Source organism: Trachemys scripta, chromosome 3 (assembly GCF_013100865.1).
Source record: "Trachemys scripta elegans isolate TJP31775 chromosome 3, CAS_Tse_1.0, whole genome shotgun sequence".
NCBI classification, from domain to species: domain Eukaryota; kingdom Metazoa; phylum Chordata; order Testudines; family Emydidae; genus Trachemys; species Trachemys scripta.
In genome coordinates, this window is record NC_048300.1 from 74,738,302 (window position 1) to 74,754,742 (window position 16,441).

Here is a 16,441-nt window from a genome sequence, read left to right on the forward strand (position 1 = left end):
TATGTGCCTGTAGTATATGGAACCATAATGAAAATCAGTATAAATTCCTGATAGCAAGCATTCACTTAGAAAGACAGTTGCTTTTACCTCCAGCACTTAAATCTTTACAAGTTCAGTTAGATTATCTCTGCCTATTTGATAAGTCAGTTGGCAAGTTACAGATAATGATAATGTGAGTGCAAGCCTTTTGTTACAGTGTGCTGTCAGCTCACCTTGATAAAATAAAAAGAAAATGCTAAATAAACTTAAAGCCCTAGGATGTGGTGCTGTAACAGAGGGGTAGGAAATCTGGCTGCCAAGCTGTCACATTTCAGAAAAAGTGGCATGTGTTTAAAGTGAAGAAAAATTTATTGGCATTACTATTGCCTAATTAATATAGATTTGGCACCATATGTTTGCTTCCTGCAGCTATGATTGATTGAAAGGATGTTTGGAGACCTGGTGTGGCCCTGTCACCATAGTCCTCACTCACTCACCATGGTCCTTCACCTGGTATAGTTGTTTACACCAGTGCAAAGTGGGTGTGAAACCCTCCCATTCTGAGGTTGGTAGGGTTTTACATTTACCTTGCACTGGTGTAAATGACTATACAAGATGCGAGGCAATGGAGTATTGGACCCTGTAGAGGAGTGGACTCACCCCTGCGGCACCTCCTGCTGGTCTCTTCTGGGAATTAGCTTTTCCAGCATCCTGGAGCACCCCATGCAGGTTGGTGATCCACCTGTCCTCTGGCCCTTGTGTCCCTCCCGGACCCCGCTGTTCTTATATCTGGGGTGCTGCCCCCTGGCAGTACACCCCTCAGTACTAGGGTCTCCCCTCCCTGGGGAACCCCCACCCGCTATCCCTACCTCGCCTCAGAATAAGGCCACTGCCAGTTGCCAACTAGCCCCTGTTCCCTGGGGTGGACTGCAGTATAGGCCACTCATCACAGGCAAGGTTGCATTTGGACCTGCTGCCTTGGCCTACCCGTGGGCTGCCCTCTGCAACTCCCAGTACCCCTTGGCCTCCTACTAGGCCACAGCCTGGGGCTATCTAGGCTGGAGCTCCCCAGCCTCTCCCCAGCCCTGCTCCACTCAGGTACTCTATCTCTCTGCAGCCAGGCCCCTCTCTCTGAACACAGAGAAAAAGACTCTGTTGAGCTCCTGGCTCCCAGCCTCTTTATACAGGGCAGCTGAGGCCTGATTGGGCCATGGCCCAGCTGCAGCCACTTCCCCCAATCAGCCAGGATTTTACCTTGCCCAGCCCCAGCCCTCTGTAGGGCCTTTCCAACCCCTTCAGGGCCGAAGCAGGTGTTCACCCCACTACAGACCCCATGTAAACTTAATGAAGCTTTTTGGACCTCTCGCAGTGGAAACTAGGCAAGCAAAGCTGCATTGACAGGAGGACTGCCTGCATCTATGCTAGGAAAATTGGGAGCTGTAATGCTCCACTGTACAGTTCCACCAGTGGAAGTTGTAGTGCAGACAGGATTCAGACATTTTTAACACCTTCTCTTCCGCTGTCAGAGACTTCCGGGTCCTAATTTGTTTACTGCAGGCAAAGCCCTAGCATACATGACAAACAGTACCCAACCAGAACTGGAAACAATAGTGACTGTGTGCATACACCATGATTAGTATGGCACAATATGATAAGTAAAATTGGTGGACAAGTTGTCAAAATTTGCCCTCTCCTCTTTTCTCTAGAATGCCAATGCAGGTAGCATAGGGTCTCTGTGGTGGTCAGGAGTAGCTGTATGAATATAAGCACTGTATATGTACCACTTGTGAGACATTACGTCCCAAATACATACAGCAATGAGCGTGGTGCTTCTAATCTAAACCACACAGCAGTTGCTTGATTTAAAGTGGGTTGGCATGCAACTCTTAAAAAAGAGAATCCAGTTCATTTGAAAAAGCAAGCGAAAGGGGCACTTGAAATTGAAGGAAATACTGCACCTAACTTCTATGAGTAACTTTGGCCTTTGTACATAGGCATTTAGAGTCTTTCATTCTATGATCACATAGCACTACACATACTTATAAAATACGTATTTTCAAAGCATGGGTAGCTATGTGACAGTATAGAAATACTTCATACAGTAAACATTGTAAGTCAGCTCCCACAGGCCACTTTAGATCAGAGAGGTTTCCAGAATTCTGGGCTGTCATGGAACATATAACGTTGTTGTTATGATTTTTATTTACACAGCAACATGCATGTGAAAGTTGCTTGACAGACTAGTAATAATAATAATCAGGACTTGAAAATTCACCTTGATACCTATAAACCTGAACGCCATGGGTATAAATGTCTGTGCTGTCACGCCCTTCAAAGCCATGCCTACTTAATTTGCATTGCCCCACTCTCACTCCAAAATAGGTCTGTTCTACCTTTTTTGGTGACAATATATACCTCCAGACCAGTGGCACCGCTATGGCCCCACAATATGCCAACATTTTTATGGCTGACCTGGAACAACGCTTCCTCAGCTCTCGTCCACTCATGCCCCTTCTCTACCTACGCTATATTGATGACATCTTCATCATCTGGATCCATGGGAAGGAGACCCTGGAAGAATTCCACCATGATTTCAACAGCTTCCACCCCACCATCAACCTCAGCCTGGACCAATCTACACGGGAGGTCCACTTCCTCGACACCACCGTACAAATAAGCGATGGCCATATTAACACCACCCTATACCGAAAACCCACCGACCGCTATGCCTACCTTCATGCCTCCAGCTTCCACCCCGGTCACACCACACGATCCATTGTCTACAGCCAAGCACTGAGGTACAATCGCATCTGCTCCAACCCCTCAGACAGAGACCAACACCTACAAGATCTTCACCAAGCATTCTCAAAACTACGATACCCACACAAGGAAATAAAGAAACAAATCAACAGAGCCAGACGTGTACCCAGAAGCCTCCTGCTACAAGACAGGCCCAGAAGAGAAACCAACAGAACTCCACTGGCCATCACCTACAGTCCTCAGCTTAAACCTCTCCAATGCATCATCAGTGATCTACAACCCATCCTGGACAATGATCCCTCACTTTCACAGACCTTGGGAGGCAGGCCAGTCCTCGCCCACAGACAACCTGCCAACCTTAAGCATATTCTCACCAGCAACCACGCACCGCACCATAACAACTCTAACTCAGGAACCAACCCATGCAACAAACCTCGATGCCAACTCTGCCCACATATCTACACCAGCAACACCATCACAGGACCTAACCAGATCAGCTACAACATCACTGGCTCATTCACCTGCACGTCCACCAATGTTATATATGCCATCATATGCCAGCAATGCCCCTCTGCTATGTACATTGGCCATACTGGACAGTCACTACACAAGAGGATAAATGGACACAAGTCAGATATCAGGAATGGCAATATACAAAAACCTGTAGGAGAACACTTCAACCTCCCTGGCCACACAATAGCAGATGTAAAGGTAGCCATCTTACAGCAAAAAAACTTCAGGATCAGACTTCAAAGAGAAACTGCTGAGCTCCAGTTCATTTGCAAATTTGACACCATCAGATCAGGATTAAACAAAGACTGTGAATGGCTATCCAACTATAGAAGCAGTTTCTCCTCCCTTGGTGTTCACACCTCAACTGCTAGCAGAGCACCTCACCCTCCCTGATTGAACTAACCTCGTTATCTCCACACTGATTTATACATGCCTCTGGAGATTTCCATTACTTGCATCTGAAGAAGTGAGGTTCTTACCCACGAAAGCTTATGCTCCCTATACTTCTGTAAGTCTCAAAGGTGCCACAGGACCCTCTGTTGCTCTTTACAGATTCAGACTAACACGGCTACCCCTCTGATACTAGCATCTGTAAGTGTCCAGGATCAGGCCCATGCTGCCTTCCCCCAAAAGTGATAGTCCAAAGGCCTGATCCTCAAGCCTTATGTGAGCAGTCTATTTTTTTTCAGTGTGACTTACACGCTAGAGTATGGGCTCCATGTACAAGTGAAGTTTTGGAGGAACAAGCCTTACGTTGAGACAGAGCATGGCAAGTGATTATAAAAAAAGAGGAAAAGAGGAGGAAGGTTTAGAACAATAATATCTTGCTTTGGTTAGCAGGGCCCACATCTCTGTTCCACAATTAGATAGTGTTGCTAAACTAAAGTTGGAATGTAAGTATTCCCATCCTGCTCCAAACACACTGCATGTAGTCCAATTTATGTGGATGTTTGGCTGAATGGGTAACTCAAATAACAATACATAAATCTGAGCTGAACTTTTTCCTCAAATTTGGCTGGACCTAGGGGTTCCCTGCAGAACCTCATCTATCCCAGCCCGAATTACTTCTGCCCCCGATTCCTTCTCCCTCTTCTATGCTTCCTGGAGCAAAGATCCACCGGTCACAGTCAACAGTAACTACCTGCATCTTTCTGCAGGGATCTAGGTCCTGAGCTTAGGGTGGCTCAACAGAGGAGCCTAGAAACTGCTAACTTGTTACAAATCTCTACCCCTTATTATTTCAATGTTAGAGATGTTTTTATTTCATTTTTGGATTTATAGGTGTCATGAAGATACATGTTTTAAGGCAGGGCTTGAAGGAGAAGAGAAGGGCACTACAGCCAGTGGACTGCATTCGGGAAGGGGGTTCCAGGAGTAGGAGGCTACATGGAGGAAAGTAGACATAGTAGCAAAAGGAAAGAAAAGGAGCAGGGAAGCATGCAGTGGAAGCAGAACCAAAGTAGCATTAAAAACTAATTGTTTTACAAGATCATTGTAAAGAACCTCAAGATTAAACCATTTTTCATCTGTAATGAACTATATTTGTCCTATATGGCAATAAAAATATCAAAAGAAATATTAAGAACTAATGCACATTATAAATACTGACTCGTATTAATAATATTTCCACATGGCTATGACAACTAAAATATAAACTGATTTTTTTTAATGTGAAACATTTAACATCAATCAAATGTTTATGAAGATACATAACAAATAAGTATGACAGACTCCCTGAGTAAGTAATAAAAATTAAAGGTCTGATGAATTCTTGTGAAATTTTAATTTGCAAAATAAAGACCGTTACATTAATAAGGCTTAATTATATCATTAAATATTAACATTTTCTAGAAACCATTTTATTTTTATTTCACATTATAAAGCAGTATCTACATTAAACAGCATGCTAGGCCCAATCCTGTACTCCTAGCACACCCAAAACTCTCATGTAGTGCGGAGCTTTAACTAAAGAATTCTTTTAAATGAATCCAATTTTGAGTTTTAAATCTTAAACTTGAAACTCTGTTAACTTAGATTTCCTATTTTATTAAATATGTATTTACAAAATTATTTAATTCCACATTTCCAGGACAGAATAAAATAAATTATTCTTACATCCTATGCAGATATTAGTCACTGGATGGACGCTTTAACCACTTTGTGCATACTGTATACAATGGGCAAACCCATCGTCAGGGCTGTGTCATGTACCAGGTACATCACCTTTGAAAAAGTGGAACACTAGCTCTTAAAAGGAGGTGACCATGTTTGGTTGCAGAAATTTTGGGAAGATATGGCAACATTTCGGAAGCTGCAGCATTATCCTTCCTCTCCTTTCAGCTTCCAACTCCATCTGTTGGAGGACAATATCTTCTAGGAATAACTGGAAGTGCACAAGATACCAGCAAAATTCCAGCAGTTTCACTGAAAGCATCAAGGCCAGATCCAGCAGCAGCAACAAAACCAATATGCTGTCTGGATAATGTAGTTCTTTTCTTCTCATGCCAGAGCGAGCCGTCTGAAGGAGATCCATCTGTTTCCTCTATGCTGGATCCTGCAAGGTGCTGAGCACTCATGTCTCGATGAAGCAAAGCACTTAAATACATGCTTATGTTTAAGCACATGCGTAGTCCTATTGATGTCAGGTGAGCCCTCTCTGAGCCCAATTCTGGGAGTTGCTGCGTGTCCTCAACTCCCACTGAACACAATGTGCTTAAAGATCAGTGTGGTTTAATTGGAGTCAGGCACCTAAATACCTTTAAAAATCTGAGTTGAAGTGCTTTGTAGAGAGTATTCAGAACCCTGCAGGAGTGGGCTATTCCAGTGGAAGACAATTTAATGATTAAGAATGATAGCTGGTCTAGTCAGCTGCTACTAGCTTTAGAAAAAAATGGCTTACTTCTCAGACTTGGCCATTTCTCAGCTTGGTTTTGCCTGGCACTATTAGTGCTGCTGTTGTGCTTGTTATAGATAGAAGGGCCTTGCTTAGTGCAGCCAGCATTGAGATCCTTCCTTTTTAAAAAAATTTTTTTTTTTTAAGATTAATTTGGAAGACTTCCCTGATTATACATCTGTCACTGTAATTTACACCTCCGAGGATAAGGCTGATTAAGGAATCAGTGAGTGATTAATTTTATTCATGGAAGGCAGGGCTTTAATTGGGCTATGTTAACCAAGGCCTGTGACTTAGGCAAGGTTTACTTTAATTGTTCAGCTGGGTCCTGGCAAATCTCATCTGAAGCTGCATAAACTGGTTCAATAAATACGTGATCTGACCCAAACGTCACCTGTCCTGTTGATCAAAACTCAACCCAAATCACCATCATCTTTTTTTTTTTTAAGTTGAAGTAAAGAATTCTACTGTGCTTCACCCATTCTTCAGACCTCCCTCAAATGATCCCTACCTTTGCTGAACAAATGAAAGTCCAGATGCCAGCTGATCCCTGCATTGTAGAAATCCTGCATTACACAGTGCTTCCTTCAGGTGTGCAACGCAATTTGGAGCCTCTCAGACTAGAAGGAGCTCCAAGGCATCCCAGGAGAGTAGAGCGGGTGGAGGGACAAAGGGAGAGAAATGGGTCAGAGTAGATTAAGGGAAGGGTTAAAGTATGGGTTAGAAGGGAGGGAAGGCAAAGGACTGAGCTGACAGAAAGGGAAGGAACAGGTTGTTGTTATTTAGATCATGGCAGTGCCCAAAATGTAAGTTAGATGGCTTACAAAGAGGAAGAGACTATCCTTGCCCTAGAGAGCATAGAGTCTCAAAGTATATACAGTCTTTCTCTCTTGGTGAAGGGAGTCATGCACCATACAAGGTGGGACTGGATACGTCAACAGTCTGACCTGGAGAGAAAACCTTATAGGCTTATGAAGGGAAGATGAGTGGTGGAAATAGGAAGGGGCCTAAGGGATGACACTTGGGTTTAGTTCAAACACCTGGTGCTTTTTCTCAGGCCACTAAAGCAAATGACAATAGATGGCCTCATCTAACCTCTGCAGCAATGATAGGTGTTTGTTACTGGCCTGTCTCACAAAAGATCTGGCTTCTAACTGGTTAAGTAGCTAATACAAGTAAATATTGTGATTGCATATATGCTACTTTTGATCCAACTTCAACTCCCTCTAAGCTTGAAAATGGCATATGATTGCTGCTTAGCATAGTGTAGATTAGGATAGCAATGGATCCCTTAAGAGAAACAAAGTCCACAATGGCTTTGTCTGCAGTAGGAAAAGCACTTGAGTTTAGGTCAGGTTTAGCTAATGAGTGCTAGCAAAACCCAACCTCCACTCAACCTTTTTCCTAGTGTAAACTCTTAAGCAATATTTTAGCTAGTTAAGTTGTACCCTATGCTCTTGTCTAAGCTAGAACATAAAAAAGACAGGAGTCTCAGTTACAACTTGACCAGCTAAATGGAGGTACAGGATTTTACCCTGCATGGATTAGTTAAGTCCAACCGGAAATCAACCGCTTTCTCTAGTCAAGACAATGTCCAGCACAGTGTAGAATCACTTTTTTCTTCTAGCTGCTCTTTTTTGGCTCTTCTCATGCTTTTTTTTTTTTTTTTTTTTTAAAAGGAAGGAGGCCAGGGTTCTTCATTTTACAATATTAGTGTTGGATGAGGATGAGACAATACTTAGTATATCATTTAATTTGTATTATATATTAGCTTTGGCAATGCATGCATTGTAGTCATGCCAATAAAGTAACTTTGACTTGTCCAAGCTACAGGCACATCTGAGGTAATTTTTCAGGTAATGATTTGATCCACTCTTTCTGAGGTGTCAGGTTAGTCAGTTCCTTGTGGAAATCATATGTCTCTGCTACCTACGTGTTCACTTAGGTTCCTTTATATGCTGATGTCCTGATATCAAACAGCTGTCAGCAATATCCCTAGTAACAATAGTGGTTGTTGGAGGCTGTTACTTTATCCTTGGCCTGCAGCCCCTCCTCTCCACTCATTCTCTGTTCCTTTTGCCTGTGTCTTCAAACTAGGGTCTCAGACTAGCCAGACCCTGCACCACAGACCATTTCATACTATTTCTCCCTATTTGTTTGTGCTCCTGCTGTGCTGCTTGTATAAGTGCTGTCTCAGTTTCAGGGTAACTGTATCTCTGGCCCTTTGCATGGTCAGCTCCAGGAATTGCTCAGGCCTCCAGCCATCACCTCTCTGTGGGCAGGGGTTTGTGTCCCTGTCCCTCCTGACCAGGGGTTTTAGACTGCAGTCCCCTGGGACTCACTGATTATCTCCAGCAGGTCAAACAATCCCTCTGATCTTTAGTTTCTCTGGAAGGACAGTGACATATCAGGGACCACACAGCTGTTCCAGAGCAAAGTACATTTATTCCAGGATAAAAGCATACAGAGAAAACATATATAACAAAACCAGGATCTAAATACTTTACTAGTAGCTCCCCTTCAATCCCATAGAGACAATGCAGGATTGGGCCAATCTTTGGACCAAAGGTCAGGTCTGTTTACTGAATCAAAAAGAAGTCAGTTCTTTGTCTCCTTGGCCTCTGGCACCTGTTTGGACCAGTATATGCAAACTAGCCCCCAGGGTGATACTTCTCTGGAGCTGTTTAAAATCCCAGGGACTGCAGTAATCAACCCCCCTCTCCCTCAACTGTTTTTAGTTGCTGGAGGAGCTGAAATAACCCACCCCCCAAGGAGTAGAATACAATCTCTAGCCTACAACAATACACAGAAGTTGTCCCCAGAGATACTCCCTAGGATTGCAAGATCTGTCACAAGTGTACTTTGCACTTGCTTGATGGCCATCCAGAGGCTGGGGGAGCCTGATCACAAGTGTGAAAACAATTGGTCACATGTTTTACTTGGCCCAGAGCAAAAGTGTGGGCTGTCAGTTACCAAATGGTATCCTGGCAGTATCTATGGATAGCTACATGTTTGGGACTTTCAGTCCCAGCACATGTCTAGTGACAGGATTCAACAATGGCACTGACAGTTGTTACACTCTGGCTGAGTTCAGCATTTACTGATCATTATTCTAGTGCAGTGAGCACGCTGAAAGTTTCTCAGTCATAAGAAATGTGTTCCTTTGGGTTTACCCTTCTACCTTTACTGATGGTGCTGTGACTGGAATAATGATGCAAGTCTCCTATGTACAGCAGGCTCCACACACCAGCATTTTGATGCCCATCCTCCCCCTTCCCTCTGACGATAGCCTGCACATGCACTTTCTTTTCTATTTACCAGGTATGAGCAGCATCTAAGTTACAACTTTTCTTTACTCATTAGTCTTCTGTGCAAACTCAGAGTCTGATCCAGCCAAATGCTGAGGCCAAGAACTTTGAACTCACGTGCCTAAAATCTAGGTACGTACATTTATATCAAGGGACCTAAATATGTACACTGATTCTTTTCAGAGATTCTCATCTAACTCAGCTCCCACTCAGGTAAGCACTTAAGTACATGCTTAAATATTGTCCTGATTCAGGACTATAATAAATGGGTGCTGATGATTCTCAGCACGCTTTTGGAGGTGCTGAGCTCTGAATAGTATCAGGCCCTAATTAAGAAGCAAAGTGCAAATAATTTTATGCATCTTTGATATTTTGGAAATTGATGAGACTTTCTGACTCAAAATATATGTTCTGATTTTCAGAAGTGCTGAGTATCTGCAAATCCCTTTGAATTCTGTATGAGCTGTGGGTGCTCAACACACTTGAAAATTAGGCCATATTTTTCTTATATGAAAGGCTTGTCAATACCCAAAAGATCAAATGTGTGTAAAATTATTTTCACTTTGCTTCTTAATAGCGATAAAAGCATGAGTCATTATAACTTTCTGAGAATATTACGATCATTGGCACAATATTTCTCACACTGCATGATGAATCCACAGCTGCATGGTATTAAATGCTTCTGTTTATTACGGAATGGTGATGATAATTCCTGAACTCAAATTTTACTGCATTCTTTATCATTCACAAATATAACAGTTCTTCATTCAGCAGTCCAGAGCAGAAACCACAATGTGTTATAGAGCCCTGATGCAAACAATGAGCCTGGATGATGTCATTTCATTGTGTTCTTATGTGTGATCTAAAATTTTATCTTTCTTACTTTTCATCTTTTGTTCTAGCCTTCTCCCTTCTGTGTGATGCTTTTACACCAGTTTCCATAGTAACAACCTCTGTTGTATCCAAGACTGTGTAAAAAAAGAATTCATGCAGATGTTGTCATTGATCCAACACCTTGCGGCAGCTCTTATGGTGCATTGTCCTCTTATTTCTTGCTCTCCTTTTCCATTTTCCCTCATTAAGAATGGTTTCAGAGGCTGTCCCTCCTATCTGATGATGCTTTCGATCTGAAGGGAGAAAATATTGGTTAGATTTTATTATGAATCTTAATCCTTCTTCAGGTGGTTTCAGGGACATCACCTAGCTACCAGATTGCCAACTACAGCTCTTGGTTAACAACTTGTTAGATACAGGTGCCCTTAAATAAAAATATTAGAGGAATCAAGAGTGATTAGCACTGGATGGCATCAATTAAAAATTGTCTCTGAATGAGTTTGGAAAGCCTCTTGCACTAAAGCAGTTACATACACAGAGGCTGCTATTTTACTGCTGGCATAATTTGATCATATCTTCCCCCGTCTCTCCCCCTTCCCCAGCAAGAGCTAATGAAGTTTTCACATTTTTGGCAATGTTCTTTGTTCATAACCTCTCCAACCACTTTCATCTTTACAGCCCGGCTTGAAGGAAAAGGGAGGGACACAGCAGATCTGGGTTGAAAAGCTAGAACATGGTTTACAGCCACCTATAATTTCAGTGGCATGGAAATCAGCAGCAGACTGGTGTGATCAGCTATTGTCTGTAATTGTTTTGAGTTCTTTGCCAATCATTCCTTATTGGACTGGACATTATTCTTTTGATTATAAGAACCTGACAGCCTGATCATAATAAATGTGTAACTGAAGACCTATGCCTTTGCAGCTGCATTATTTATTCACCTAAAGCAAGGGCTGTTCTATATTTAGCATATGATGTCAGTGGGTTGTTTGGATCCCTGGAAATTGGCAGGAAGCCACCTCTCACATGATATATGAAATCACTGATAAATGCCGCTTTTCACTGAAAGAAAAACAGCTTAATAAATGCAGCTCTTTTCTGCTTTCATCTTTCCTCCCCACTCCGCTCTTCTTCCACTTCTGGGATTTGTCTCTCTATGGCACTGCTCAGCACAGTCTGTGAAGTGGAAATGAGTGCTCAGTATCACAGATCAAAATGAGGCTGTTGGTATGCTCAGGAAGTCCCCCCCCCCCCCCAAAAAAAAACTTGGAGTGCTGCCAAAGATCTAGTGAATCAGACAAAAAAGAGACTCTATACAGCAGAGGCTTTGTGGGGACTTGGTATTTCTGGTATGCAGTTAGTATCGGTTGTTTTTTAGCAGACTGGGATGGGGAAATTGATAGTGATGCTGTGCTGTTGTTCAGTGTAAAAATGGCACCATTGCAAACTGAGCATTTTAGAATACATATAGTCTCCCTCTCTGTATACGCACACTTCTCTGGTACATGTGTCCAGCTAAAGGTCTTACCGTAACACATCCAGAGGGGAAATACAGATCAGATCCTTTTCTGGTATATCTGTGAAATTGAAGGTTGGACAATAAACCAAGTTGTACAAATAAAGAATATGTTTTGAGCCAGGTTTTCAGCTGCTGTACATTGGCATAGCTCCATGGAAGTGAAATGAGCCAGTTTGCACCAGCAGAGGATCTGGCCCTTTTTGTGGTTTTTCAGCTATGCAATTTATCTCGTGACGACCTGGAGGTGGCAATGCACAGCCTCCTGACCTTGACTGGTGCAATTCCCTCTTCACTGGGTTATCAGGGAAGCTGATTTGCAGCTTGCTCAGAATGCAGCATCACCATTGCCAGAAAGGGTTTAAGATATCGGGATCATATTGAGTAGTGGATTCAGTCTAAATTAGCCTTATTGGACTAGGTAGCTCTGAGTGGGGTTGGCTCTGGTTATATTTGAGACCCCCTCCTTGAGCCTCCCCAGAGGGGATTTTGCACTCTCAAACCATATGGTATTTGGTTCCACTATCATGCCTGAAGTCAGTAGGTGATCAAACTGTTGCCGTAGCAGCCCCAACATGGTGGAACTTGCTGTCTCCTGAAATCTGGCTGACTTAATCTCTCCACATTTAAAAAAAACAAACAAACCTAAAAATGTATTGTTTTCTGAGGAGGTGTTTTGAAATGACTGCCACTGAGGCTGCTGCTGTTTTATTATGTTGTCTTTATTTACCCACCTTGTCTGTTGAGGTCAGGCTGTTCTTTTATTAATGAATGAGAAATTGGGTTTGTGATTGTTGTTCAGCGCCCTAAGCGCTTGTGTGTGTGTGTTACTTTCTAAATAAAAGTCTTCTTATAATTTAAAATAGATGTCAATTTAGATGTATAAGAACATACTCCAGTTGCCAAGCCCTCTAGCTGTATTCACAGCATTAAAATCACGGATCCTAAGCCTTTAAGCTGTAAGGTGCTGTAAGCATCCTGTGAAGTGCAGAGTGACCTCAACTCCCACTGACTGCAACAGGAGTTGTGGGTGCTCAGTACCTCTCAGGATCAGGCCTATAAACAGGCTGCTACTGTATCATCAGCGGTGCCTGTGAATAATGTTTCCGGTTTGAGTTTTTTGGGGAATCGTATTGTTACCTTGACTATGGCTTGTTCAGATAAAGAGCACGGCACGGCATGGAGCCAGTCCCCCTGCTAGCACAAAGTAAGATGTCGGAAAGACATTTCAAACGTAGAGGTTTGACCCTCACCCTTGGTACACAGGCAATCGGTCAATGAAGTCAACGGGACCGCTCTCCTAAGTAAGGATTACCCATGCCTGCAGGATCAGACCCCATAGCCTTATCTACACTAGCCAGTTTTCCCTAAAATACAGCTCATTGGTAGTAGCAAATGTGAGAGTGCTAGTGTGGACTGGGCTGAGGTAGTTGCCAGCCTTCTAAATGCTGTATAACATAGGCCTGCTTTGAGCAAGGTTAGATAACACAGTGATTAAAGTGCCAGCCATGGCCTGAGCATTGTCTCTACACTAGCATTTCCCATTGCGGTGCTGGGAAATCCTAGGGAAAAAAGGCTAGTATAGACACAGCCTTAGTGCAGTATTGCAGATGCGTTATTAAGTCTGTCTATTAAACAAGCCCATTCAAGCTTCCATTCCATTGTCATTTGCCCCAGGGCTTATACAATAAAGAACCAGGATACAAACCTGCCAAATTTAGTGCCATTGTGAAATATATACTGCTCCAAAGATAGGAGGAACAAATAGAGTTGATAATATCATGGGGACTGCTTTATGTTCAGAATTGACATCACTGATTATCCTGAGCTTGTTCAGACTAGGATTTTGTTTTAATTTCAAGTGAACAGGGTGACCTGAGCATCAGAGTGACATTTGGGAGGAACTAACAGGGAAAGGTGTGGACAGATCACTCAAGGAAATTCTTTTAAAAGAGTTATCAGAAAGGATCACCACACTGAGAAGGTGTGATACAAAAAGGTTTTACATCAAATGATTCTCATGTCAGAACAAACATGCAGTTGTTACACCAAGATTAATTAAAGAATAAATTTGACCCACACCCACAAGATTTGTATCTCAATAACTCCAGCTGTCTGCTGTTGTGCAAAGAGGAGGGAAAAGTTATTCCCACAAATTCATCTGGGTTTATCAGTGTCAGCAAGGCCCTTAAGGAAATTCTCTAATGAATTTGCACAAATAAAACAAAGTGTCACTTGTTAAAGTAATAAATAGAGCTCTTACATAGCTGTTTACCATTTCAGATTGCTGTACAGACACTGATTATTATTACTGAGAGGAAGGCAGGTCTTGCAGTTAAGTCATCAGACTGGGACTCAAAAGAAATGGCATCAATCCCTGAACTTGGAAAAGTCGAACAGGTTTTCGGGCATCATCTCCTAATACAGGGGATAATGATATTTCCTTTTACCCACTGTCTTGTCTATTTAGATTTTAAACTTTGTGGGACAGGGGCTGTCTCTCACTGTATGTTTGTTCAGTGCCTTGCACAATGCGACCCTGAGCTTGGTTGAGGTTTTTAGCCACTACCATAATACAACTACTACTAATCATTATTAGGCCAAATCCTGCAGAATTGCCCATCATTATTGTTACACAAACCTCAAAGGAGCCCATCACAGTAGTGACTGGGCACCATTTAGTTATGAGAATACAGCAGTTTAACAGGTGAGAGAAAAAATCACTGAGGGGGGGTGGGAAAGAGGGTTTCCCCGGATAGATGAGAGAGGAGCAGGGCTCCCAGCTCTTTCCCAGTGCCAGCGCTGTAGATTTGACACTGGAGTGGAACTAGTCGGGGAGAGGTGACAGCAACAGCTTGGTCCTACTTCCTCTCTTCCTCCTCACACATTGCTGGAGCAGCTGGCCAGGGCAGGGGCTGCATGATGTACCCCCTCCCATGCAATTCTAGCAGCACTGGTGGGGGATGGAGGAGGAATGTTTGTTTTCCTGCAGCTGCCATGGGCACACTTGTACCATGACAGCTGCCTATTGTGAATCCCAGCCAGGCCCATCCTTGCTTCAGGCAGGACTGAAAATGTCAACAAGCAGAGCCAGCCGCAGCAATTCCTACATTAGCCCAGGAAACAACATCACCTCTTAACCCTAAATGTAATCATTTTCTGGTCACCATGATCATCTCATTGCACACAGGGCCGAGCTAAGGGTTTTGGGAAGGGTTAGAGAGGCTAATGGGTTGCGCTGGCTCTGCCTGGCCTACACTCAATGTTGTATTTGTTTGACCAAAGGTATGATGTTAAGTTAAGGCAAAACCTTGTGTGGATACTCTTAATTCGATTTCAGCTAGGTTCATATTATTTTGTCTTCCATTGGTAAATGTAGAAGTGCAAATAAAACTGCTCTAAAGCCAGTTTTAAACTAATATAAGAGCTGGTTTAAACACAAACTTGCACTAAAATAACTAAATTAATTTTAAATCACACCTTTTTGTTATTTGGGAACAAGTCTCTGAATCTGTGCATGAACACACTTATTTCGGAATAAAAGTCACCTATTTCGATATGGTTTATATCATTACATAATTTCATTATCATCTAAAAGCTGAGGAAATAGAGTTAGAAAAGGCTATGTTCACACAGACCCTGGTGAATGGCTTTTGGCAGCAGAAAGACCATGCAAGTGAAACTGAGATAGAAAGCAGCTGTAATTTACTCCTAGTGGGGACCCACAGTGAGCCAATGAATCCTGAAGCATGGGCAGCACTGAGTGGGGGTTGAATGGCCAGCCAGTATGTCCCTTCAGCAGTCTCCTTCTGTGGGGTTTCTATGGAGCAGCTGATAGGGGACTACTGGGCCAGTCCTGGAAATGAGGTAGGATTGAGTCTCCACTGCAGGGTGTTGGGTCCAGCTGTCAAAGAGAAGCACAGCTGTAAAAGAGTTGCAGTGGCGGGAGGGGGAGTTATTTATTAGTTTATGTATTTATAAGATTTTCTGTGACACTCATCACCAAGATATTTGAGCGCATCAGGGCACGCAATAAGGTCGGGACATATTATTGACGCCATTTTGATAGATAAGGGCATGAACCTCAAAGTCCTTGATTAAGCAAAGTACTGAAACGTGCTTAACTTTAAGCCCACAAGGAGTCTCAATCAATATCATATCAATGTGCTCAAGTTCCTTGCTGAATTGGAGTGAGAGAGATTAAGGCCCAGCTTCTCAAAGGTATTTAGACACCTAAATACCTCTGAGGATGTCATGTTAAGTGACTTACACATGAAATCTGTGGCAGAGCCAGGCCCTGAACCCAGCCCTAGTGACTCACACTAGTGCCTAACCACTTTGGCCCATAGTGAGTAGGTTCCAAGGGCAATTAGTGAACAAATGATAATTCTGCAGAGTCAATAATATTTTCCAACCCAATAATACTGGAATACAAATAATATTCATATAGAAGACAAATTGTCAGTCCCGTTATCATCTAGAGTTTAACTTCATCTAATATTTTTTCTACTATGATACTGCAAATGAGGAAAAATAACACCGGTAGTTGACAGCCTGAAAGATATAGGATGTCCTTAAGAGTTCAATATGAAATGAGCCATTAGCAACCAAATATCCTATAGCATCCAGAACAATTTG

The 16,441-nt window shown here is 42.7% G+C and overlaps 1 long non-coding RNA gene across 1 annotated transcript in view; it reads left to right on the plus strand.

Moving 5' to 3' along the window:
* The window catches only part of LOC117874701, a 52,275-nt gene that overhangs the window by 22,029 nt on the left and 13,805 nt on the right, over positions 1 to 16,441 (plus strand). The gene's annotated exons all lie outside the window — the stretch shown is intronic.